This window comes from Choloepus didactylus, chromosome 4, assembly GCF_015220235.1.
Source record: "Choloepus didactylus isolate mChoDid1 chromosome 4, mChoDid1.pri, whole genome shotgun sequence".
In the NCBI taxonomy this organism is placed as follows: Eukaryota; Metazoa; Chordata; class Mammalia; order Pilosa; family Megalonychidae; genus Choloepus; species Choloepus didactylus.
Genome location: NC_051310.1, coordinates 78,834,784 through 78,859,197, shown reverse-complemented (window position 1 = coordinate 78,859,197; position 24,414 = coordinate 78,834,784). Strand labels below are relative to the sequence as shown.

General features: G+C 42.8%; 2 pseudogenes; both read right to left on the bottom strand.

The window, feature by feature from the left end:
* Nucleotides 1-8,450: 8,450 nt before the first annotated feature.
* On the bottom strand, nucleotides 8,451-9,904 carry LOC119533247 (annotated as a pseudogene).
* On the bottom strand, nucleotides 9,773-22,918 carry LOC119532711 (annotated as a pseudogene).
* Nucleotides 22,919-24,414: the final 1,496 nt, after the last annotated feature.

The following is a 24,414-nucleotide window of genomic DNA, read 5'->3' as shown; positions in this document are numbered from 1 at the left end:
CAGCAGTTCTGCACGCGGCCAAGCCGGTTACAGAAGTGTCCTCCTGGGATGGGATCCGCCCGGCCATGTGGCTGCCTCTGCAAGGCCTGCCCTCTCAGGGGCTGCCAGAGTGACCCGCCCAGTCCACGCGTGGGACCTCCCCAGCTGCCGGCGGGTGCCAAGCCCTGGCAGCCCCTACTGGCAATGTCCTTGGAGGAATGCTGGGTCCCCAAGACCCCAGAGCACTCCAAGCTGGAGTGAGTGGGAGCCGTCTGCTGGGGCAGGGTGGCGGGTGCCTGGAAGACATGCGTAAGCTCCAGCCCCAGCTGCTGGGCTTGGACCTCCGCCTCCCACCTCTAAAGTGGAGCTGATGACCATAGCAAACATTTGCACATAATACTGCCTCCGCATCAGTTACTCAGTTTAAGCACTTGCAGTCATTCTCACACTGGTACTGACAGCAGCTCTATTTTACAGAAGAGGAAACAGGCAGGGAGAGAGGCCTTTGAAGGGTTTCCTGGGATCCAGGCTCGGGTGTGTCAAGTCTCTAGCAGGGTGCTGGGACCTCACAGGAGCCAAGGGGACCATTATTTGCCCCATCCCTCCATCCCTGCACCTCCCACCACAGTCCTACAATAGTGCTGACCAGAAAACAAAACAGACCAAACAGCACAAACATCGGACAAAGCTTCTCAGCCCTTCTGCTTCCTACTTCCCACCATCATGGTCCTTTTGGAGGCCCTCAGAGCTTGCTTCCCCCAGGTTCACCCACTGTGAACAGAGAACTGCCTATAGCCTGCCTGGCACGCCAAGTCAGAGGCTCTCCTCCAATTCCAACTGAGCTTTCTCATTCTTCTGGGAGATCAACCCTGTTGATCTACAGGCATCGACTGAATGCTTGAGTTTTAGTGGAGTCACTTTCGTTGAGCTGCAATAATTCGGAATTTGCAAAAAGCACCCAAGACCATAAAGGACAGCTCTATTTTTCATTGTCCCAGGACAGTACCCCCATTTGAAACACTGTGTGGTTGAGACAAGATTTCCACCTGCTCACCGGTTCTGCCCCAGCCTCCAGGGACTGATGGGAAAATCATGGCTACTCTCCCTATTGGCCAAAGGTGATTGGACCAGGGACGGACACAGAACACTAGGTGAGCCAATCAGAGGCTTCCCCAGGATTTTCAACTTGGGACCAGAGAGACCCTCACACCCTCTCTGTTAGGGAACTGGGGAGACTTGAGGGGCTGGAGCTACCGGAGACCCAGGGTTCTGCCCTGCAGAGGAGGCCTGTCTGAGAAAAATCAGGCTGCAGGGAGGATGGGAGAGAGTCCTGGTGGGGTCAGAGAGCCTGGGTCTAGTTGACCTGGGAAAAAGAAACAGATAAAAGGAGTTCCCATAAAGTAAAAATAACATAGGAAAAATGGATCTTGTGCAACACTGCTTCATGGAAAAATGATCATGAAAATGAAATTATTGTGATGGAATTAACTCTAGAAAATAGTTTCTTCTCCAAAATATTGAAGCAATTTTAGCTAATAGTTTTATATTCATAAACATAGAGTCAGAAAGCCCTCAGGATTGAGACCGAGTCAAGATGTCCTGAATTCAATAAATAAAAATGATCTTCCCCCGTCCCTTCCTCACCCATTCCCACCCCACCCTCCCTCTCAGCACTTTAGTACATCATTTCTTACAAACATTCAATATGAAATTAGCTCTTTTTCTGAACTGCTTTTAAAATCAATTATTTAATGAAGGCTTCCAGTTAGTTTATGTTCTTGAGAGTAATCAAAAGTAATCAAATTACAACTATTTTTAAAATATTCTAGAATTCCAATTCCTCCTTTCATGCTTGCTTCCCCCAATTTGGCCAGCTTCCCGAGATTTCCCTATATGAAATTAAGCTAATGATATCTGCATTATCACCACTACTTGTAACTCATCCAGGACTTAACATGGACAGGCATTTTGCACCCACGTTGAGGACCTGCCCTTCCAGGGCTGTGCCACGCCAGGCTGAGGAACCAGCCTGGGTGTACAGGGTGGTCACCCCATCCCTGCCCCCTGGGCATGCTGCATTTGCACCTCTACCCACTCTGACCAGAGGACTGGGGAGGGTCAAGGTCAGGGAGGAATGGGTCAATGTGAATCATCTAAAGCAGCTGACAGGCAAGGAGGGATGTGGATATTAACTCAGCAGACAGATGGCCCCAGTCCTGCTTCTCTCTTGGGGGCTGCTTCAAGGACAGGGTGGCTCTGCAGCTCCCTTTCTTCTCTTCTCAATGGGTAGGCTGACCCCTCAGGCACCTAGGCTCATTGAGCCAAGGACAATCTCCAGAGGTCAGACTAGAGGCTGGAGGCCCTGCTTTCTGTCTTTGTCCTCTTTTCCAAGTGCTGGTGAGATGTTCAAATGTCCTTGCCTGACTGTCCCCACAAATGACTTTTTATAAGGGCACATAGTGTGGTAACATGGCTTCTTGTCCTGGATTTAGTAGGAAAGAAAAAGCCCATGAACACAGAAAACAGAGCAAAGCATGAACCTCACTAGCCCAAGTGGCAGAGCAGCTTGCATAGCAGCCTGGACTTGTTGCAGAGCCTCTTCTTATTCTAGTCCCCAATCAAAACTAGCAGCTTTTTGTGTTACTTTGTAAATGGGCCAGAAAAGTACACCCAAATGAAGAATATGTTTTCTCCAAAATCCAGAGAGGCCAACTAAGCATTGTATCTCTTTTTTGGTTGTAGAAGGAGCCAGATGCAACAGTTTATCCTTCACCTTAGAAGGGGTATATTGACATGCCCCATACCACTGGACACCTAGAAATTTCACTGAGGTAGAAGTCCCCTGAATTTTTCTTGGATCTATTTCCCACCCTTTCATACACAAATACATTACCGATAAGTTTAGAGTAGCTGCTTCTCCCTCTTCCCTAGATCCAATCAACATGGTAATATCAATATAATGGACCAGAGTGATCTCTTACAGGAGGAAGAGATGATCAAGTTTCCTGTGGACAACATCATGACATAGGACTCGTGAGTTGATATTCCCTTGAGGTAGCATAGTGAATGTAAACTGCTGGCATTGCCAGCTAAAAGCAAATGGTCTCTGGTGGTCCTTACTAACAACAACTTAGAAAAAAGCACTTGTCAGATCAATGGTCACATACCAGCTACTGGGGATGTGCTGATTTCCTCAAGCAATGACACCACATCTGGAATAGAAGCTGTGATTGGAGTCACCACCTGGTTAAGTTTACAATAACCCATTGTCATCCACCAAGACCCATCTCTTTTCTGCACAGGCCAAATAGGAGAGTTGAATGGGGGTATGGTGGAAATCACCACCCCTGCATCTTTTGACTCTTTCATGGAGGCACTGGTCTCTGCAATCCTTCCAGGAAGTAAACACTGCTTTTGACTTACTATTTTTCTAGAGGTAGGGGCAGTTCTAGTGGCTTCCACTTTGCCTTTCCTACTATAATAGCCATCACTGCATAAGTCAGGGAACCAATGTGGGGATTCTGCCAGTTGCTGATTTCGTCTATTCCAATTATGCATTCCAGAACTGCTGAAAGAACCACAGAATGTGTCCAGGGACCCACTGGAACCACTGTGAGACAGACCTGAGCTAAAACTCCATTGATCACCTGACCTCCAAAAGCCCCTATTCTGACTGGTGGACCAGAGTGACGTTTTGGGTCTCCTGGAATTAATGTCGCTTCTGAGCCAGCGTCTAATAATCCCTGACATGTTTGATCATTTCCTTTTCCCCTGAGCACAGTTGCCCTGATGTTTCATTTGCTAAAGCTGTTGGAATGCAATGTATCAGAAATGATTGGCTTTTACATTGGGGATTTATTAGGTTACAAATTTACAGTTCCAAGGCCATGAACATGTCCAAATTAAGGCATCAGGAGGAAAATACCTTCTCTGAGGAAAGGCTGCTGGCATCCAGGGTCCCTCTGTTACATGAGAAGGCACATAGCAACATCTGCTGGTCCTTCTCTCCTGGGTTCCGGTTTCAATGGCTCTCTCTCAGCTCCTGTGGGTCCTTGCTTATTTTTCACAAGGCATTTCTCTCTCTGGGCTTTTACTATCTTTTATCCTCTTCACAAAGGACTCCAGTAAAGGATTAAGACCCACCTTGAATGGGCTGGGTTACATCTCAATTGAAACAACCTAACCAAAAGGTCCCAACCACAATAGGTCTGCAGCCACAAGAATGGATTAAAAGAACATGGCTTTTTCTGGGGTCCATAACAGATTCAAACCAGCACACCTGGTAAAAGGCCTTAGATCCTTTAGGGGAAGGCTTGGGGGAAGTTTAACAGTATAAATTTTTGGCAGTGTAACAGGGTCCTTCCCCAAGGGTACCCGGCCTTCCCCTCATTCAAGGGTGTCTGGGTCTGTAAACTGTCTCAAGTCTGGGAGTTGTTTAAGTGACTGTGACTCTCTGTTTTTGTAATTCAGGTTAGACTTTTGTTCATTTGACCTAGAACTCTTCTGCTTATACAGATCAAGTAAGAATTTAGTAGACTGCCCATCTATTTTACTTCTAGTACTCCATGATTTACTAGCCTACACAATAGGTCTCTGCAAGTCTGACTATTTTGATTGCTTCTTTGAGTCTGCTGTCCATTATGGTAGCCACACCCACCTTGTCTTTGGCGATTAACTGCTGCCAGGTGGCTTCTGCCAACCCGCAATCCAACCATCCCCATTATGTTTAAGGACCCAACTTCAGTGACAGCAGTTCCCATGGTAATATGTGACCTACAGAGAAGAGCAACCACAGAACTCTTCAGAGATGCTGGAGCTAGTCTCACAAATTATTCTTCACAGTTCTAGTGAAAGGCATGTCCTCTGGGCATTCCTGGTATGTGTGAGTGGGTCTTCCATAATAAACCCACCCTAACATTCCAATCTCTCTAAGCCTTTGGATCCCCTCCTCTACATCATACCAGGGAAGTTCTGGCATTTCGACCTCAGATAATGTTGGCCATTTTTTGATCCACATTTCAGCCAAACACCAGAACAAATAGTTAACACCCTTTCTAACCCCTCAAGCTGCAACATTGATCTCAGAATCTCTGCTTAGTGGGTCCATATCAATAAATTTAGCCTGATCCAATTTTATGTGCCTTCCACCATTATCCCACATCTTTAATATCCATTTCCACACATATTCCCCTGATATGTGTCTATATAAACTGGAAAAATCATACAGTTCTTTTGAAGTATAGCCCACCTCCTCAGGGGTTACACTGTGTACCTCACCTTTTGGGGCCTGTTGGGACTTCAATGTAGTTAAAGATCTGGAAGGAAAGAGGGGTGGTGGGGGTGAGTGAAGAGAAGAATCAGAAGTATCCTTCAAGCCAACTACCTCAGGATATTCTGTTGCAGTTTCATCTTGTGAAAAACAGGATTAATCTCTCCAGACAGAGGAGTGAGGGCTTTTTCTTCAGGGAAGGTGGTTACGGGTTTATCAGGAATAGCAGAGTTAATCTCTTAATGTGGAGATTGGATGGCAGATTCCTCCAGGAAGATTGGAGGTTGGGAGGCTGTTTCCTCAGGGCAGACCATTACAGGTTTATCTGGCAAAGACTCAGAAGAATCTAGGGTTTCAATGTTCCCACTACTATCATTATCAACCCATATGTCCCCATTCCAATTTTCAAGATCCCATTCGTTTTCAACCAATGCCCTCACTTTAATAGCAGACACTCTGCCAGGTTGGGAATTTAGTTTATGTGATATTTCATTCACTTTCACAATGAAACTCTGGGTCCGGTTTTCAGAAATCTCAAGTCTGCAGCCACAGGAAATGAGATTTTCTTTCAGAGAACACATAGGAACTTTCACATCCTTCATGTAGTGATTAAGTTGCAAATTTGATGCCTTGAGTTTATCTCTTTCTTTTATAACTGTACCCAGCATATTAAGGAATAACCAGTCAACATCATTGTACCTTTTCACTCCACAAAACTCTGTTAAGGTCTCAAAAACACTTTCACCCAGAGCCTTGCCTCTTATAAGCATTTGAGTAGCCGCATCAAGTGGTGATATTTTGCATATCTATACTGCCAACTCACACCATGGACTATCAGTGCCATCTTGATTATCGGAAATAGAATCACTAGTGACTTTGAATCTAATCAGATTAGAGAACCAATTCCAAAGACCACAGAACCAATTCAGAAACCTTATCCTTAAGATTCTGTTTCTCAAGAACCACTCACAGTACGAAAGCTTTATCAGTCAGGGTTCTCTAGACGTACAGAACTGAGAGGAGAAAACTGTAAATATTATGAGATTTTTCTAAGAATTAGCTCATGTGACTGTGGGGATGAGTGACTTCAAATTCTGTAAGGCAGGACACAAACTGGGAACTCTGATGAAGGTTTTCGATGACTTCCCCAGGGGAAGCTGGCTGACTGGGGGAGAGATGGAAATTCTCTCCTCTGACTGCTGAAGTCATCACTTCTCTTTTTTTTTTAATTTTATTTATTTATTTATTTTTGTAAGAAAACAAAAGCAGATCTTTACTATCATTGTAAAGTACTAGCTGACAATTGTCAATTTCTCAAATGAGAACATATCCTATTTGTGATTAAAGAAACAATTTTCCTGTCTGTGGATAAAATAAGCAACTTGCTAGTGAAGAACCAATGGACAGGAATCACTACATAATTCCAACTTGGCTAATTTATAGAAGTGGAACAAACTAGTTAATTTTACTCATTAATATATTTAAACTTTAATTGTCTTTACTCCCAAGATTTGTAAAAGTTGTTCAAATAATTCAGTTTAAGTTTGGTATTTATATATTTGTAAATACATAAATAATAAGGAACCTCTGATGCTGTGATCAGATAGAAAGAAAATGACAGTACCTCTTGAAAAAGATAGATTTCCAAACATAAAAATGAGAAATGTAGCCTCTTGATATAGCCCAATCATTGTGTTAGAAACATTTGAACTGTAGTTCTGAGGAGTGGAGGAAGGGAGGACATTTAAAAGCTTCCTTTAAGTTAAACCAAGGGGATGAATTTTAAAAGGACAAAATATATGAATCTGTAGACATATTAACAGGGAAGAAAAACTGATAAATTCCAGAAGTTAAATCTAATTGGAAAAAAAATCTAACTAGAAAGAAAAAAAATTCTGGTTTCAACTAAGGGAAACATTTAATGTATTTATGCCTGAGACTTTTTTGTCCATTATATAAGAGCTTATTTATTCTTTTTCTACATGGGTATTTATTATTTGTACAGATACATAAAAATGATTCCCTTTTTTAACATACTAAAAATATACATTAACCACAAAAAGTACTTAGATTGACTGGAAAGAAAATGATCATGGCTATTTTCAAAATAGCAGTAAACACAAGAAGCCAACATATATAAATCATGACAAGTGTACATCTCACTTTTGACAAAAATAAGTTCTAGTTTTACATTAATGCTTTATTATCAGCTTCTATATTAGATCCTCTGATCTTATTTACATTTACTATGAAATTTCTATTAGCCTGGGAACTCAAAGGCACTCAATTCAGAGGTTATAAAGTCCTGAGCTTAAGTAGGACCTAGGATTCCCCACTAAACTTTGAACATAAATAATTATAAAGATTAGAAAATGTGAAAATGTTTAACGTGTAATATCTGGTACATAAATAATTCACGACCTATTAACGTTGTACAGCATGTCAAAGAAAAGACCACATAAGACAAATGAAAATCCCCATAAAATCCAACTGATTTTTAGCCCCATTCAAGTACATTTAAAGGTCTGAAGCTGATTTTTGTTGTTGTTGTTGTTAAAATCCTAGGAAAGTTAAAGAAAAAGCAAAATCAAATAGTATGAAAATATTTAAGTTAAAACAAAAAGGTCCTCAGTTTAGTTTCCAACACCATGAGGAAGTATTTAACCATTGAAAACAAGTATCAATTGGGAAAATATTAGAATAGGAGGAATCATGATGAGCAATTCAAAAAATTAAAGGACAGCTGGCTTTTAAACGTACCAACACAAAGAGCATTCAGAGTTGGCCGTTCAAATTATTCCGTTAGCATTCTTTGAGTCAATAAAAATAAGTTTACAGATGATAACTGAGGTTCTAACTAACATTAGATATGGTAAAAGTTTAAGCTAAAAATAAAATTTGTATTTGGTTGCAGAAATGTAGAATTTACCTACAGCAACTTCCTACTGATGATAAATCAAAAGCATGAGTTGACATCTCTATAATATAAATGGTTTAACAGGTATTTTCTTGGCTTAAAAATTTTTTTTCATATATGCATAGAAATATAGTGAGGATAAGAATAGTCTTCTGTATTACCTGCTACAGTTCATAAGGCTTTGTCATTTGTTAGTCACCTTGGATGTGAGTATCATTAGGGCCATTCAATTAATGCTGGCCCAGAAAGTTTTCAAAGTGCTACTGTTTCCACCTGATGAGATCCTTAGTTTTCTGGATTTTCTGGGTGATGATTATTTCCAGTTCTCTTTTCTGATGATATATACAGGAAGTTGCAACACATACATAAAGGGAAGATCAGAAGCCCGCTGTCCAAGTTCATCACCACTTGCTCCTGATCCTTCTCAAGAGTAAGTATTTGATATCCAGTTGTTCTACTACATACTAGTTTCCCACTATTATCAAAAGAGGCCAGACATGATCTAAAAGCTATGCTCCTACGAGATTGTAAACTGACAGATCCGCTACATGGCTGATTCAGTGTATTGCATTTGAAAATGATGTATCGATTGGTATAAGTACAAGTAGGTCAAAACCAAAGTTAAAACCTGTCCACTGCCAGCAGTATTCACCATCTTTGGCAAGCTTTCTACCACACCTCATAATATTTCCTTCTAGTTCTTCTTTACTGATTTCTTGAGGCCCCACCTCACTGTCTTGTTCTGCCCGGAGCATAGCAAGTCACTGCTGTTTACATACAGAAGATAGCCATTCTGAAGGTACTAGAGAATCTTGTTCAATAATTCTTGCGAAAGCCAGGTCAGTGATAATATACTGGAACCTTAAATGTCCGAATATTGACACAACTGGTTTTCCTTGCTCGGTTTCAAGGAAGGTCATATCTTCAAAATCTTTTTTCTGCTTAGAAAACCACGCATCTGTTTCAGTCAAAAGCTGTTTTAAAGATCCATTCTAAGAAGGCACAAGTTAAAGGAACATCCACCTTTTAAGAGCTGTGTATACATCCATTCCCACTTGCATTACAAATAAGTTAGATGAACTGATGAGCTGTTTCATGACACTTACACTGAATTCTCTAAAAAGTTCAATATTCTGGTGAGTCATTAAATTGTTTAGAAGCCATTCAAGGCACTTTTTCTTTACAGAATCTAATCCATAGGTCCCTGCTGATAAATAATAGCCACAGGCAGTTTTCACATTAATTGTTTCCTTCATTGTCTCTCCACATTGCTGTATTAAACCATCCAACTGCAGCACACAAGCTGCTGCCAAAATGGCAATAACACGATTGGGCTTTATTATGAGGTCATCTCTAGGGAGTGAACCAAATGCAACCTGCAACGCTTCTATATCAATAGTCTCGTCAGGAATCTCCAGTTCAATAATATTCATGCTGGATTCTTTCCAAGAACCACTGAACATACTAGAAAAGTAGCCAGATTGACATAAATACATTTTGTGTAAGCTCCACTCTTCTCCTAGAACACAAATCTTAATGTCACTGTTTTCACCATTCAAAAACAATGTTTGATAAACATATTTGGATGCACACTTTAATTTTTTCCTTCACGGGGTGTTGAGGAGCCGCTGCTGCTCGTCCCCTTCTTCATCCTCGTCCAACTTGGAGTCGGGATGGCAGTAGCAGAAGGCCCCGCTGCTCCGCTTGCGCCTGCGGCTGCCCGGGCAGTCACAGACACCGTGGCCCACGGCGCCGCCGCAGCCCCTGGCCTCCCGGCCAAGCCCCCGCCCCGGAACCCGGCTCCTGCTGGGCTCGGCTCCCCCGCGGTGGTGGCGCAGCACTCGGCTGCTCAGCGAGCCCATGTGCGACGGCTTCCCGGGACTTCAGGGAGTGCACCTCAGGGAGCCCAGCGGAGAAGGTCTCCCGCCATGACCCAGCCGCCGCCGGCCTCCACCCAGCCCGGTGCGTACACCGCCACCTGCTCACGCACAGCCCCAACCCACGCAGCAGAAGACACCGCCTCCATCCTCCGCCCCGCCTGCAGCGCCTCGCCCCATCACTTCTCTTTTTAAAGCCTTCAACTGATTGGATGAAATTTCTCCTCGGTTGTAGATGCAACTATCTTACTGATGATTTAAGTCCACAAAATGTCCTCAGTGTAACAGTCAGGCCAATGCCTTGCTTGACCAAACAATTGGACACCATCACCTGACCAAGTTGACACATGAACTTAACTACCACACCAAGCTGCCCGGAGCCATCTGATGAGACATGGATCTCAGAAGCGGGAGGAGCCAGTCAGGTCTCAACTTGGAGATGGGCTTCAAATCCTGCAGACTCCTTGCATGAGGCCTTAGAAGCAGGAAGCAGCAATGGGCCTCTGGTCAGTGAGATGGCCAGGCCACACTGCCAGCAAAGGCAGAGAGGCTGTACCTGGGGGGTGTTCCCTGGGGCACCCTGGGGGTGAGGACAGGGGAGCAGCTGCCCTTGACAGTGGGGAGGCTTACGGAGACCTCATCAGTCACACTTCATTGTATGTTTACTAGCCATGTGTCTCATTAGACAGCTGTGTCCTGGTGCTGGCTCATTCCTGATCACCAGGGACTGCTGTTAAAATTTTAGAAAGTTTGTGTGCTGGTTGTAAAACACATCTATTATTAAACACTAAACCACAGACTTACAATTGCATTATATTAAAAACAAAGGTAATAAATTCTCAAAAGTCATCACTTCTGAATCATTTTACTATTAGCAATACTCAAGTTATTTATATCCATTTGCAATCTATATGGTGGAAATACCATATAGCATGTGCCACTATGCCTCTCTTCTCAACTCCATTGTCTTAGTTTCCCAGCTGCTATGACAAATACCATACAGTGGGTTGGCTTATGCAATGGGAATTTATTGGCTCATAGTTTTGAGACAAGTGGAAGTCCAAAATTGAGGCATCAGCAAGGTGATGCTTTCTCCCCAAAGTCTGTAACATTCTCGTGTGGGCTGCTGGCGATCCTTGGGGTTCTTTGGCTTATATCCCTGGCTTGTATCACATGGTGGTGTCCTTTCTTTTCTCTTCTGGTTTCCATTAACTTCCAGCTCCCAGCTCCTCTCCATGGCTTTCTCTCCCTATGTCTGAATTTCTTCTGTTTATAAAGGACTCCAGTAGTCTGAATTAAGACCCACCCCCATTCTGTTGGGACACATGTTAACTAAAATAACATCTTCAAGAGGTCCTATTGCCAATGGATTCACACCCACAGGAATGTGGATTCAGATTAAGAACATGTTTAAATTGGTGTACATGATTCAATCCAGCACAGTTAATGAAATCAAACTGGTAGCTTGAAATCAGCTGGGGGGGAGTATTTACACCACAGAAATTGGCAAACAGTACACATCAGGGCCTTTTGTTTTGTTTTGTTTTGTTTTGAAATCTGGGAGCACTGGTTGTTAAACATTTAGTGCAAGTACCTGCCTCACTCACATGCCCCACATATGAAAGGTCCCCAATATATAGCTCAAATCTATCAATATGTATTTAATGAACAAGGTAAAGCACTGCCATTTTTTTGGTGCTCATTCTCCTTAAACTTTTCAGGACATTTCCTATAAATATTCTGCCCTGTGGTCAGACTCTGGGACCCAATTTACCTTTCAGAGCTGATGTCAACCTCATCAAAGCTGCTTTGAGAAGAGAGGATTATTTCCAGACCTTTCATTCACTCTCCACCCTCCACTCCCACAGCACCAACCACTCTTTTCTTGCTACTTTAATTTCACTTTTAATGCCCAACATTTAGGTCTTAGGTATCTCACCTCACCTCCTTATTTGCAGACATCAAAATTTCATGCTAAAACCTTGAGGGGAAAGAACCAAACAGTGAGCTCCAGGTCCATATTCGAAAGGAAATACTATTACTACTACTACTAAAATCTTCAAATCTTAAAATGTCCATTACCTAAAATACATAGTTTAGAGCTTGATATCCAACTGACTCATAAACCATGCAGCTGGTGACCCCACCTCCCTCTTGAGCTAATAGAATTTAAAAATATATATACTTGAAGACACCTGGTCCCTCCAAGAAGCAAAGCCGGCACACTTCCTCTCCCCAGGCTTGAGGCTCACTTGGCCACACAAGGCATATAAAAACCCCATTTGGAGAATCATTTGTTTCCCACATGGCTCTTCACTCAGTACAATTTGAGAAATGTACAATTCACTCACCTGGCTTTGGAAGTCAAAACTGGTGCACACCTGATAAGAGAAGTCAGAGCACACTGGGATGCTTTTCTCTACATATAAACCCTTAAGTTGGCTTCTTGATATGCAAAACACTTTCTGCACCCACACAAAAGGTTGATATATGCATTTGGGTTGAAAGATGAGCTGTACATTCCAAAGGAAAGGCTGCAGCCTAAATAGCCATCAGGAATTGGAAGGGGGTGGGAATTAGAAGAATGTATGTCAAAATGTTAACTCATGCTCCTCCCTGAGTAGGGAGGTTATGTGTGGTTTTTTGTTGTTTTTTTTTAAATTTTCTTCCTTAGAGTTCTCTGAATTTTCCAAATGTTCTATGATGAACATGTGTAGTGTTTCTTTTGTGATGGTGGGGGATATTGTTGTTCATTTGCTTGCTTTTTAAATGAGAACATTGTGGTGTCTTTTCTCTCCTCCAAGAGGCCCCTTAACTGGGGCATTTGAGTGTTTTCATGAGCAGATCCAACAACCCTGCATAAGTCAACCCTGTGTTACTTGTTTAGCCATGAGGGAGCTAAGGGAAAAGCAAAATGGTGATCCTGATGTGATTCTTTGTAAAAATGGCACTTTTTTAAAAAATCTGAATTGACCCAATATTTTCAAAATAAGAATTGGTGCATGTTTTCAGTTTATTGTTATACAGAAAACATTGTATAAAATAATATGGTATACTCCCATTTCAATATCTTCATGTAAAAACTTTACAGTATGAGAAATTGTTCACTATCAAGAATGAAGACAGCTAGAGCCAGCCAGTCTTCTAGATATTGGGAAGAATATTTTTGCTATCCCCTCCTAAAAAAAATAATTGGCAATTCATTAACTGCCCAGATTACAAAAATCACTTAGTATCCACTTCTTATCCTTCAATATATTTTTATCTCCACACTGCATCAATTAATGCTGTTGGAAAAAAGAGCCCATAATAAGAATCTAAAAAATGTTTTAGGTAGCACAATGATTTAAAACCAACTAGGAAAAAGCTCCCCCTAAATATTTTTGTATGCAATTTTCCATCCATTACCACAATAACAACTAAAATGTTAACATGCCTTAAAAACAAGCTAAAGGAAAATATTTCCCTTTTCCTTTGGAAAGACCATTTCTTAACTGTTAAAGAGGGAAATATTTTAATTTTTTAGGGGAAGGAGAAGAATGTTTCATAAGTTAAAGAATCAACTTTATGTCAGTTGCACAAACATCTAATTTAGGGAAAAAGTGAATACTTTTATTCAAAAGATTCTAGAATATTTAAACAATACAAGAAAAGTGTGATTTCAAGTTTAAAAAAGAGTAGCACGTTGAAATAACAAAATCTACCATTAGCCTATTCTATTATTTTTCAAAAAATCCATAATTAAGTAACCTTGGGTGTGCTGGTTTGAACGTATGATGTTCCCCAGAACACCATTACCTTTGATGTAATCTTGTGTGGGCAGAGGTATCAGTGCTGATTAGATTGTAATTCTTTGAGTGTTTCCATGGAGATGTGACCCATCCAACTGTGGGTGATAACTCTGATTGGATAATTTCCATGGAGGTGTTACCCCACCCATTCAGGGTAGGTCTAAATTAAATCACTGGAGCCATATAAATGAGCTGACAAACAGAAGGAACTCAGTGCAGCTGAGAGTGACATTTTGAAGAGAAGCTACAGCCAAGAGGGACACTTTGAAGAATGCACTGGGACTGAGAGAGGAGCTTCAGCTTACAGAGACATTTTGGAGACCGCCTTTGAAAGCAGACTTTTGCTCCAGAGAAGCTAAGAGAGGACAAATGCCCCAAGAGCAACTAAAAGTGACATTTTTGAGGAGCTGAAGCCTAGAGAGGAATGTCCTGGGAGGAAGCCACTTTGAAACCAGAACTTTGAAGCAGACACCAGCCACGTGCCTTCCCAGCTAACAGAGGTTTTCCGGACACCATTGGCCATCCTCCAGTGAAGGTACCCGATTGTTGATGCATTACCTTGGACACTTTATGGCCTTAAGACTGTAACTGTGTAACCAAATAAACCCCCTTTTATAAAAGCCAATCCATTTGTGGTATTTTGCATTCCAGCAGCATTAGCAAACCAGAGCAATAGGTTAGGCAATATGTCCTTTTTCAACATTGGTCGGATTATCTAAAAAAACTCTGAGCAAACCATACAACCCTCTGAGTCTCAGGATCTTTGTCTTATCAAAAGAGGGCACTGGACTAATGTCCCCTTAATATCTCTGCTAGTTGAAGCTGTTATGTACCCCAGAAAAGGCCATATTCTTTAAATCCATTCCTCTGGGGGCAGACCAATTGTGGGTGGGAACTTAGGGTTCAATTGAGATGTGACCAGCCCGTTCAGGCTGGGTCTTAATCCCTTTACGAGGATACGAGAGAGAAAACACACACACAGAAGCCCAGAGATATTGGTAGAGAGACACTGAAACCAGGACCAGCAGAAGTCGCCATGTGCCTTCCCATGTGACAGAGGAACCCACCCTGGGTGTCGGCAGACTTTCCTCGGAGAAGATATCTTCCTCTTGATGCCTTAACGTGGACATTCTCATGGCCTTAGAACTGTAAATTTGTAACCTAATAAATCCCCATTGTAAAAGCCAACCCATTTCTGGTTATATTGCCTTCTGGCAGCTTTAGCAAACTGAAACAGTATCCAACCTATAAATTTATAGAGAATTGTCAATCTTACATAATCCTTTTGAGGATGAGGTGATTCATTTCAAAGTATTTTCCAGATCGATAAAGTCCCCCATTTAAATGGCAAAGCTGTATTTTTAACTTTTACAATTTTACTTTACAATTTATTCCAAATGTATTTTCCTGTCATCTTAAAAGAAAATGAGATATGACTATGGCACTATCTCCTAACTTCATCAGCTCCCAGGCTTAGGATCTTTGTCTTATCAAAAGAGGGCACTGGACTAATGTGCTAAGTGGTCAGCAGATCTGGTTTGGCCCTGGCTCCAATTCTTTCCAAACTCTTGGGTCACAAAACAAGGATGATACTACCTGCCCTATCTCTCATTTGTTTTAAAGATCAACAGAGTTATCACACATCAAAGTATTTGTAAACTACAAATCACCGTGCAAATGTAAGGATTATTGTGATGAACCCAAGGTGGCTCTCTCCTCGTAATAGAGTCTGGATATATCTATAAAATATATGTTCTTTGTCAAGGCTTGAGAATTTAGGGTTCTGATCCTTTGATTATATGACCATTCTCCTGTAGCCATTTTGTTCTAATTCTAATTTGCTGCTTTATCTTTTAAGGGCACCAGAGCTGAGATTCAGTTTGTCTCTCCTAAAGTCTAGAAATCTAACCTTTAAATAGGTAGACACCAAAACCCAAAGGTCTCTCTGTTTCTTTAGCAAATGTGGTATCACTATTTTTTTTTTTTCCCCGAAGATTGTTTGGAATTCTTTTTCTGAAGATTGTTTAGGCTTTTTTTTTTTCCTGAAGGTCATTTGGAACTTATTTATTTATTTATTTTTCTGAAGGTTGTTTGGAATTTATTTATTTGTTTATTTATTTCCTGAAGAGCACTATTTCATTTTTAAAGAGTGATTTCCTAACTACGTTATGCATCAGACTCACTGACGAAGGTTTTTAAAATTGTTCTTCCTAAAGATTCTGATCCAGTGTTTCTTGGGTGGGACCTAGAAAAACTCGTCTCTCAAAAGTTCCTCCAGGTAACTTCAATAATCGATTAGTTTGGGACTCACTGTTTTGCCTTCCATTTCTTCTCTAGGATTTTAGTAGCACCTAGTTTGTTTTTTAATATAAATATTTCCCCTTGCATTAATCATAAGCACGTTCAACTAGATTGTACATGACCTTGGCTGAGATCCATAGAGACCTGCTAATTACATTCTTTAGCAAGAAAATTTAAAAGTGGTTAATTAACTTTGGAGTTAACATAACACATATAGATGCTGACAAGTGGCTGCTTCTACAGTTACAGGACATCTGTTTTCTGCTTTACTCATGTTGGTCACAGGTATGCGAAGACCATCTCATTACAGTTGTTAATGTGAAGTAAAGGATGACAGAACTCCAAATAACAGGAAAATGGCTAAGCCAATTGATCAATATTATTAAGAAAATGTTTCTAGCAGACATAAGTGAGATGTATTTTTAAAAACTACACAGCTTCCTGTAGAAACCCAAAGACTTCCACACTTGTGAAGTCTACCATAAAGAGGAAAGTTGGCAAAAACACAGTTATTTAAAGATATGTTCAATTAACTGTGAACATATGAGTGTAAAACAGGTACAATTTCATTCTTTAGGAGGTTTAACAGGCCTAAATGGAATTCAATTTTCATTTAATCTGCCCAAATAGTTAACTGTGAAAACAGATGTGAAATATTTGGTGTGGTGTAGTTCTGAACACCTTCTCTTCCAAATTTAATACAAAAACCACATTTGGGTTTTCTGGGTGTCTCAATGATAATAACTGGCTCTGTGGAAAGTTGTCATGTCTTTTTGGTTCTCTGCTCGGGACACACCAGTCATCAGCCTCGTAGTTGTTGTCGTAATGTTTCCAGGCAGCTTTTTTTACATCCTGGGAGTCTTTCTATTGATTCCGTTGACAGAGCCTTAACACACATAACTGCATCTGTTCCATAACCCTCTAGAGGATATGGCTTTAGGTCTCCTTGGAAGTAGTGTGCATAAAGATGTGATATGGGCAATCCATAACCAAAACCAGCCGGGGCACTGCACGAGATGTCTCAACACGAAGGCGCACGATTGAATACATATAGCTGAAGAGTCTGTCAGTTTTCCTCAGAGGATCAGCACCTCCACAGTCCCTCATCTTCACAATCAAACCCTCATTACCTAGTGACGAGAACCTGAATAGGGGGGTAAACGCCTTTGTCAGCATGGTCCTCCATGGCGGCTCTCATTGCATTCCTGAAAATTTCAACCACCATGTGATGGAGATGGGATGGGAGATACACCACGTGTATTGGCTGTCCTGGTGATTTTGCATTTAATTCTTCAAAGTCTAGTTCAAGGGAGTTAGTATAATACAAATCCCGTAGACGCCTAGCATTTTCTTAGCCATTTTTAATAATTTCAAGTACATTGCAGTTTAAAATTATGTTTGCAGTGTGTTTTCAATGAGAAGGACTTCTTTTGCCTTTTCCACCAAATAATAAAGAATGTTGATTGAGTAACATTCTAATCAAAATGTGACTTATGTAGAAATCATCCAAAAAGCACTGAACATTCTGGCTGGTGATGGGATCCATGGCGAAGCTCTCCTGTATTCAGTCACATACCAGGCCATGACAGGAATAACCTCATGTCAGTTTCTGATCCGTATTACAATATCTGTAAAGTCATAAATAGCGTTAGCATCTTCAGGACTTTTGTCCTTAAAATCCAGCAGCTCCTGAAGACCCTGGATATACCAGCTCTGTACCAATTGAACTGATGGCATCCTGAGAAGATTACCAAGAAGGAGACTTATTTTTATCATTATATTTGCCAATCCAACAGGCAACTCTTGCTGCAGAAACATAAATGAGGTCTTTTCACAAGCATTCACAGATCAGTCGAAGCTGTGAGCATGTCCACATTAAGGCACCATCAAGGCGATGCTTTCTTCCTGAAAACTGGCTGCTGGTGATCCTTGGCTCCTCTGCCACATGGCAAGGCATGTGGTGGTGTCTGCTGGTCTCTCCCTTCTTTTCTGGGTTTCTTTGATTTCAACATCTTGCTTCTGTGGCTTTCTCCAAAAACGGCACTTTGAATGGTATTTATTAAAGTATTTGCACAGCTTGAGTGTTCCCCCATTCACCTACCACCAAGGGCACCTGGCCCTTCTATAAACACCGTGGCAGGTGCTGCTGGTTACCAATCAAATAGCCATTTGAGTTTTCTTCATTGCCAATCTTTCTTGAGGTCTAGCAAAAACTATCCTCCGTTCCTGCCTTTCTGGCAGCTGGGAGCAGATCTGGAGGAGGAGGAGACAAAGCAAAGAACTCTGTCAGACCTCCCCCTTTGGCCGTCATTCCTGCCTCCTTCTTTCTGTCTGCAAAGTGGGTGAGAGTCTGAGGCGTTCATTTCAGCACTGTCTCAGCTGTTTGGTGTGATGTTGTTCTGAACACCTTCCCTTACAAATTTAATACAAAAACCACATTTAGGTTTTCTGTGGAATGTTGTCATGTCTTTTGGTTCTCTGCTCCATCCCAGAACCAGACCCGCCTTCACCTGATGTAACTACTGATGATTTTATTTCCCAAAAGGTGAATTCTGCTTCTACCTCTGGCCAAAAGGAAATGTGCGTTTCTGGCTTCTAGCTTCCAGCCATTCCATTTCCAGCTCTACTGAGACTGAGAGCCCTGGGATACACAGAATTGATTAAGGATCTTCCAGCTGCTCAGCCCGGGCCTCCCTAAATCTCCCGAGGTTGGGGACATGGGTCTCTGGGATCTGTTCCATGCCTAGCAGAGATCGACTCATTGATTCATTCATTCCTTCAACGAATGCCTCGGGAACTTGTTTGATGGTGAATGAGTGTACATTCTTGTAATCAAACAAACATGACAATTTCAGGTAATGAGAGTTCCATGATAAAAATAACCCATGGTAATAAGTTTTACCCTTGGGAAGACGGTTGCTGCAAAGGAGAGGCTAGGCCTCCCTATATTTGTGCCTAAGAGTCTCCTCCTGAATGCCTCTTTGTTGCTCAGATGTGGCCCTCTCTCTCTGGCTAAGCCAACTTGAAAGGTGACATCACTGCCCTCCCCCCTACGTGGGATCAGACACCCAGGGGAGTGAATCTCCCTGGCAACGTAGAATGTGACTCCCGGGGAGGAATGTAGACCCGGCATCGTGGGACGGAGAACATCTTCTTGACCAAAAGGGGGATGTGAAAGGAAATGAAATAAGCTTCAGTGGCAGAGAGATTCCAAAACGAGCCAAGAGATCACTCTGGTGGGCACTCTTACGCACACTTTAGACAACCCTTTTTAGGTTCTAAAGAATTGGGGTGGCTGGTGGTGGATACCTGAAACTATCAAACTACAACCCAGAACCCATGAATCTCGTAGACAGTTGTATAAAAATGTAGCTTATGAGGGGTGACAATGGGATTGGGAAAGCCAAAAGGACCAAACTCCACTTTGTCTAGTTTATGGATGGATGTGTAGAAAAGTAGGGGAAGGAAACAAACAGACAAAGGTACCCAGTGTTCTTTTTTACTTCAATTGCTCTTTTTCACTCTAATTATTATTCTTGTTATTTTTGTGTGTGTGCTAATGAAGGTGTCAGGGATTGATTTAGGTGATGAATGTACAACTATGTAATGGTACTGTAAACAATCGAAAGTACAATTTGTTTTGTATGACTGCGTGGTATGTGAATATATCTCAATAAAATGATGATTAAAAAAAAAAAAAAAAAAAATAACCCATGGTAGTGGGATGGGAAAGGCCCTCTTAGCTAGGGTGGTCAGGCAAGGCATCTGGGGAAGTGAGATATAAGCAGAGAGCTGATAAAATGGAGGCAATGGGCCATATGAACACATGGGGGAAAGAAATCAGGCAGCAGAAACAAAGTGTTAAGAACCTGAACAGGGAGTCAAAAAATAGATAATACTTACATTGCGCAATATGCTGGGCATGGTCTTCAGAGCTTTAACTATTTTACTTACTTAATCCTCACAGAAACCGTAAGAGGTAAGTACTATTATTATCCTCATTTGATAAATGAAGAAAGTACAAACCAGAGAGGCTAGTTTGCTTGCCAAGCCCACACAGCAAATCAACAACCTATCATTTTTTTATTCCAGGGATCCGAATGGCTGGATTCATGGGTAATAAGAATTCAATCCTTCCTCTCTTTAATATCATGTAATATATCTAGGCCTTTGAGGTCTAAGAATATCATATTATGCTATTGTATACATATTGTTTAATATGATATGGGCTCAGTGCTGTATTGCCACAATTCCAAATATCTGGATGACAACTGAAAAAAAAATAAGTATTTAACCATACTAATCAACCCTCAATTACATGGAATGATTGGGTGGGAAAGTAGCTGGGGATTGTGGAAAGTTCCAGTCCTGGGATATGTTGAGGATGCAGCTTTCTTTTCTTTTCTTCTTTTAGTTTTTTAACAGCTTTCTTGAGATATATTACACACACCATGTAATTCACCCATTTAAAGAGTACAATTCAATGCCTTTTAGTATATTCACAGAGTCGGACATCCATCACCACAATTAGTTTTAGAACATTTTCATTACTCCGAAAAGAAACTCTACACCCTTAGCCATCACCCTCCAATCTTCCCCCCAACACCCAGTCCAGAGAAACTGTTTGCATTTGCCTAGTCTGGACATTTCCTAGAAATGGGATCATACAATTTGTGGTTCTTTGTGACTGGCTTCTTCCACGCAGCAAGTTTTCCAACTTCATCCACCTTGTAGCATGTATCACAACTTCATTCCTTTTTACTGCTGAATAATATTCCCTTGTATGGATATACCACATTTTGTTTATCCATTCTTCAGTTGATGGACATTTGGTCTTTTCCACTTTTTGGCTATTACGAATAATGCTGCTTGAACATTGGTGCACAAGTTTTTGCATGGACAAATTTTCATTTCTCTTGGGTATATACCCAGGAGTGGAATTGGCACCATTTCACTTTCTTTAAAACTAGTAACCCTACACACACATACACACTGCACACACACCACACACATACACACCCTACACACACATACAATACCACACCATGCACACTATACACATAAATACCACACACATACCACATATACCACAAAGACACATCGCACACATACACAACACACACCACGTATCACAAACACACCACACGTATACTATATATACCACACACACCATACACACACCATACACACATCACACACATACCCACTCTACCTACACATGCACACCCTACACCCATATACACATACCACACCACACACACACACACACACTACAGACATATCACACACACCACATGCACACAACATACACCACAGACACACCACACACACACACTACAGACATATCACACACACCACACACACTCCACATATACCACACACACTACACACACATCATACACATATCACACACATACCCACCCTACACACACATGCACACCCTACACCCACATACGCATACCACACCACACACACACACACACTACAGACATATCACGCACACCACATACACCACATACACACCACACACACACACACACTACAGACACCACACACACACCACACACTTGCACCCCACCTCTGGGAATCCAGGCCCTCAGGGTTAGCTGAGTCAGGGCCTCCTTGACTTAATCTCAGTGAGAAGGGTCAGACTGGAAATAAGAATCAAGTAGCTTTGCTCCCACACCTCAGTGTCCCCGGGAATCTGCCATTTGTCTGTCACCACTGACTGCTAACGATCCGTGAACACGGTGAGGACGGGCGCCTCAGGAAACCCAGGGCATCTTCCCGGGCCATGGCCACTGAGCTGTCCTTCCCTGGTTCCCAGGCTGTCCAGAGCTGAACAGGCTGGGAAGGCCCTGCCCCCTTCCCCTCAGGGACCACTGGGAAAGCATGTGTCGCACCTGCAAGGACAGCGGCCAGCCCCCCGGAAGAGGTGGGCCGGCTGGGCCAGGTGTTGGCTCTCTCCCTGTCAGGGCTGCGTGGAGCTGATGGCTGACTTCCAGGTGGAAAGTGCAGCATCCTGTAGTCCGAGGGGCTGTCCAGCCATCCAGATGCTTGGCGTCCACAAGCCCCAAAGCTGGATGAGTGAATCTGACACTGTTTTTATGGAGTGTAGGCACAGCTGTCGAGACCAGGCTTGTCTGTAGTTCCTTCTGCTCTCTCGGCTGAAAGTGAGCTTTGCACACTACCAACCTTTTGGCAGCTCCTTCTTTCATTCTTGCACCGGTGAAAACCCGAGTCCTCCCAGCCCCATAGGAAGGAGAGATGCTGGGGCCTGGCGTGGAGGGTGGAAAAGCAGGGCACAGAAGAAATTAGTGCTCTGGGAGATGGCAGGGGGCATCCTGCCCTGGATGGAGGTTCAACTGGGAAATCCATAAAGTCACACTCCATTTAGGCTTTCAGGACCCTAAAGCAAATGCAACAGGCCCCCTTCTGGAGGTCAAGGGGCCCAAAGGGGGCAAGAGACAGGGAGGAAAGGGCTGAACAAGGCCCCAAGGGAGAATCCTGCTTCGCCTCTTCTCACAGCCCCTCCAGCATCCTGGAGTCCTCATTCTGGCCCCATCTCCTGCCATTTCTGGAATACCCTGAGCCTCTGTGGCTCTTCCTCCCCTTCCTCAGCTGTCTGTAGATCTTCATCACCATTCTGAGCTCAGGTCCAGTGTCCCCTCCTGCCTGTGGCCTTCCCCAAGCACCCCAGCAGAGCAATCACCCTCTCTTCCATAAGCCCACAGGACTGACGACAGCCTTCCACGGTCATGGTGATGGTGATGGTGATACCCATCAGCTAGTGTGTCTCTCTGAGGACATGACAGGGTCCATTCATCTCAATGGTGCCAACTCCAGCCCAGAGACTGGGCTTGAGGCAATAGTTGCTCAGTGAATGTGTGATGAAGTGCAGTGAAGAAGTGAAGTGAAGAAGTGAAGGGAAGTGAATAAGTAAAGTGAAATGGGAATCTGCTGACGGGTAGAGACTGAGTGGAGTCAGGAACTGGGGGGCAAGCCGGGGGGAGAGATTCCCGATGGAGCTGAGGCTTCAAACTGGGTGGCTGCAATGTGGGGCCTGTGGTAGACTGGATCATGTTCAAGTCCTAACCCAGGGTTCTCTGGGTTGGAGCCTTTCTGGAAACAGGAACTTGGCAGATCCTATTAAGCTGAAACCAAACTGAACCCTGGGGTTCTTCATGTGGCAGGACTGAAGTCCTTATAAGAAAAGGAAACATGAACATGGGAGTATAGCCACAGGAAGGGACAGAAAGAGAAAGACGGCGGTGGAGAGTGACAACCAGAAAGCTGCCAGCAGGATGCTCCAGCCTCCAGTGAAGCCACAGCCCTGCAGACGCCTTCATTTGGGATTCCAGCCTCCAAACTGTGAGCCAATAAATAAATTCCTGTCATTTAAGCCAGCCAGTCTGTCGTATTTGGTTGTAGCGGCCTTGGCAAACAAAGATAAAGCCTTGAGCTCTCCATCCTCTGAGGTATTTAAAAACCAATGAAATCGTCAACCTTAAGCATCAGCGGATTGTACTTAAAAACCCAGATATTCCATTTCTAGTAAAAAAAAAACCAATCAGATGATTCCAGCAAGAAAATGACCCCAAAGGGAAAGAATCTCCCCTAGATTTTACTTGGGACCTGACCAGGATTTTAAATCCATGCCCCAGGTCTGCTCGTCAGCTTCCTAAACCAAAAACAGACCCCAGAGTGTAAGTAGGAGCACTGCCTGGAGTCCCCGTGGGCCTGAATCTGTGGTGCTCCCAGCAGGAGGCACAGCTGGCCTTCGGGAGCTCTGCTGGGCCCCACCAGGACACTTCTCCCACTTCTCAGGAAACTGGGGCTGGCGGCCGGCTCCTGGAGGGCAGTGCCTCTCCCCAGGATGCACGTGGAAGGTGTGGCTCTCCACAGCCCTTCTCTCCTTCCTCTAGCTCCTTAAGTTCTCGCTCCTTCAGTTCCCGCTTCCTGCCCATTTTTCTTCATTTTTGTTCATACACATCCAAGGAATGAAATTAACTTTCTTCAGTTTAAAAAACAAAAATAAAAGCAAGAAGCAGGGGCTGGAGGAGGGGGGAGGGAGGAGGGAGAGGGGAAAGGAAGGATTGCACCAGGAAATTTCAGGGGACTTGTTCACTCTCTTGATAGTGACAAAGGCTTCATGGGTGTCTAAATGTCTCAAAGTGACCAGATCGTGCACTTTCAACAGGCACAGTTTATCATATGTTGATTACTCCTCAATGAAGCGGTTAGAAAAAGAAAAGCAAAGAAGCACCACTTGATTTTAGT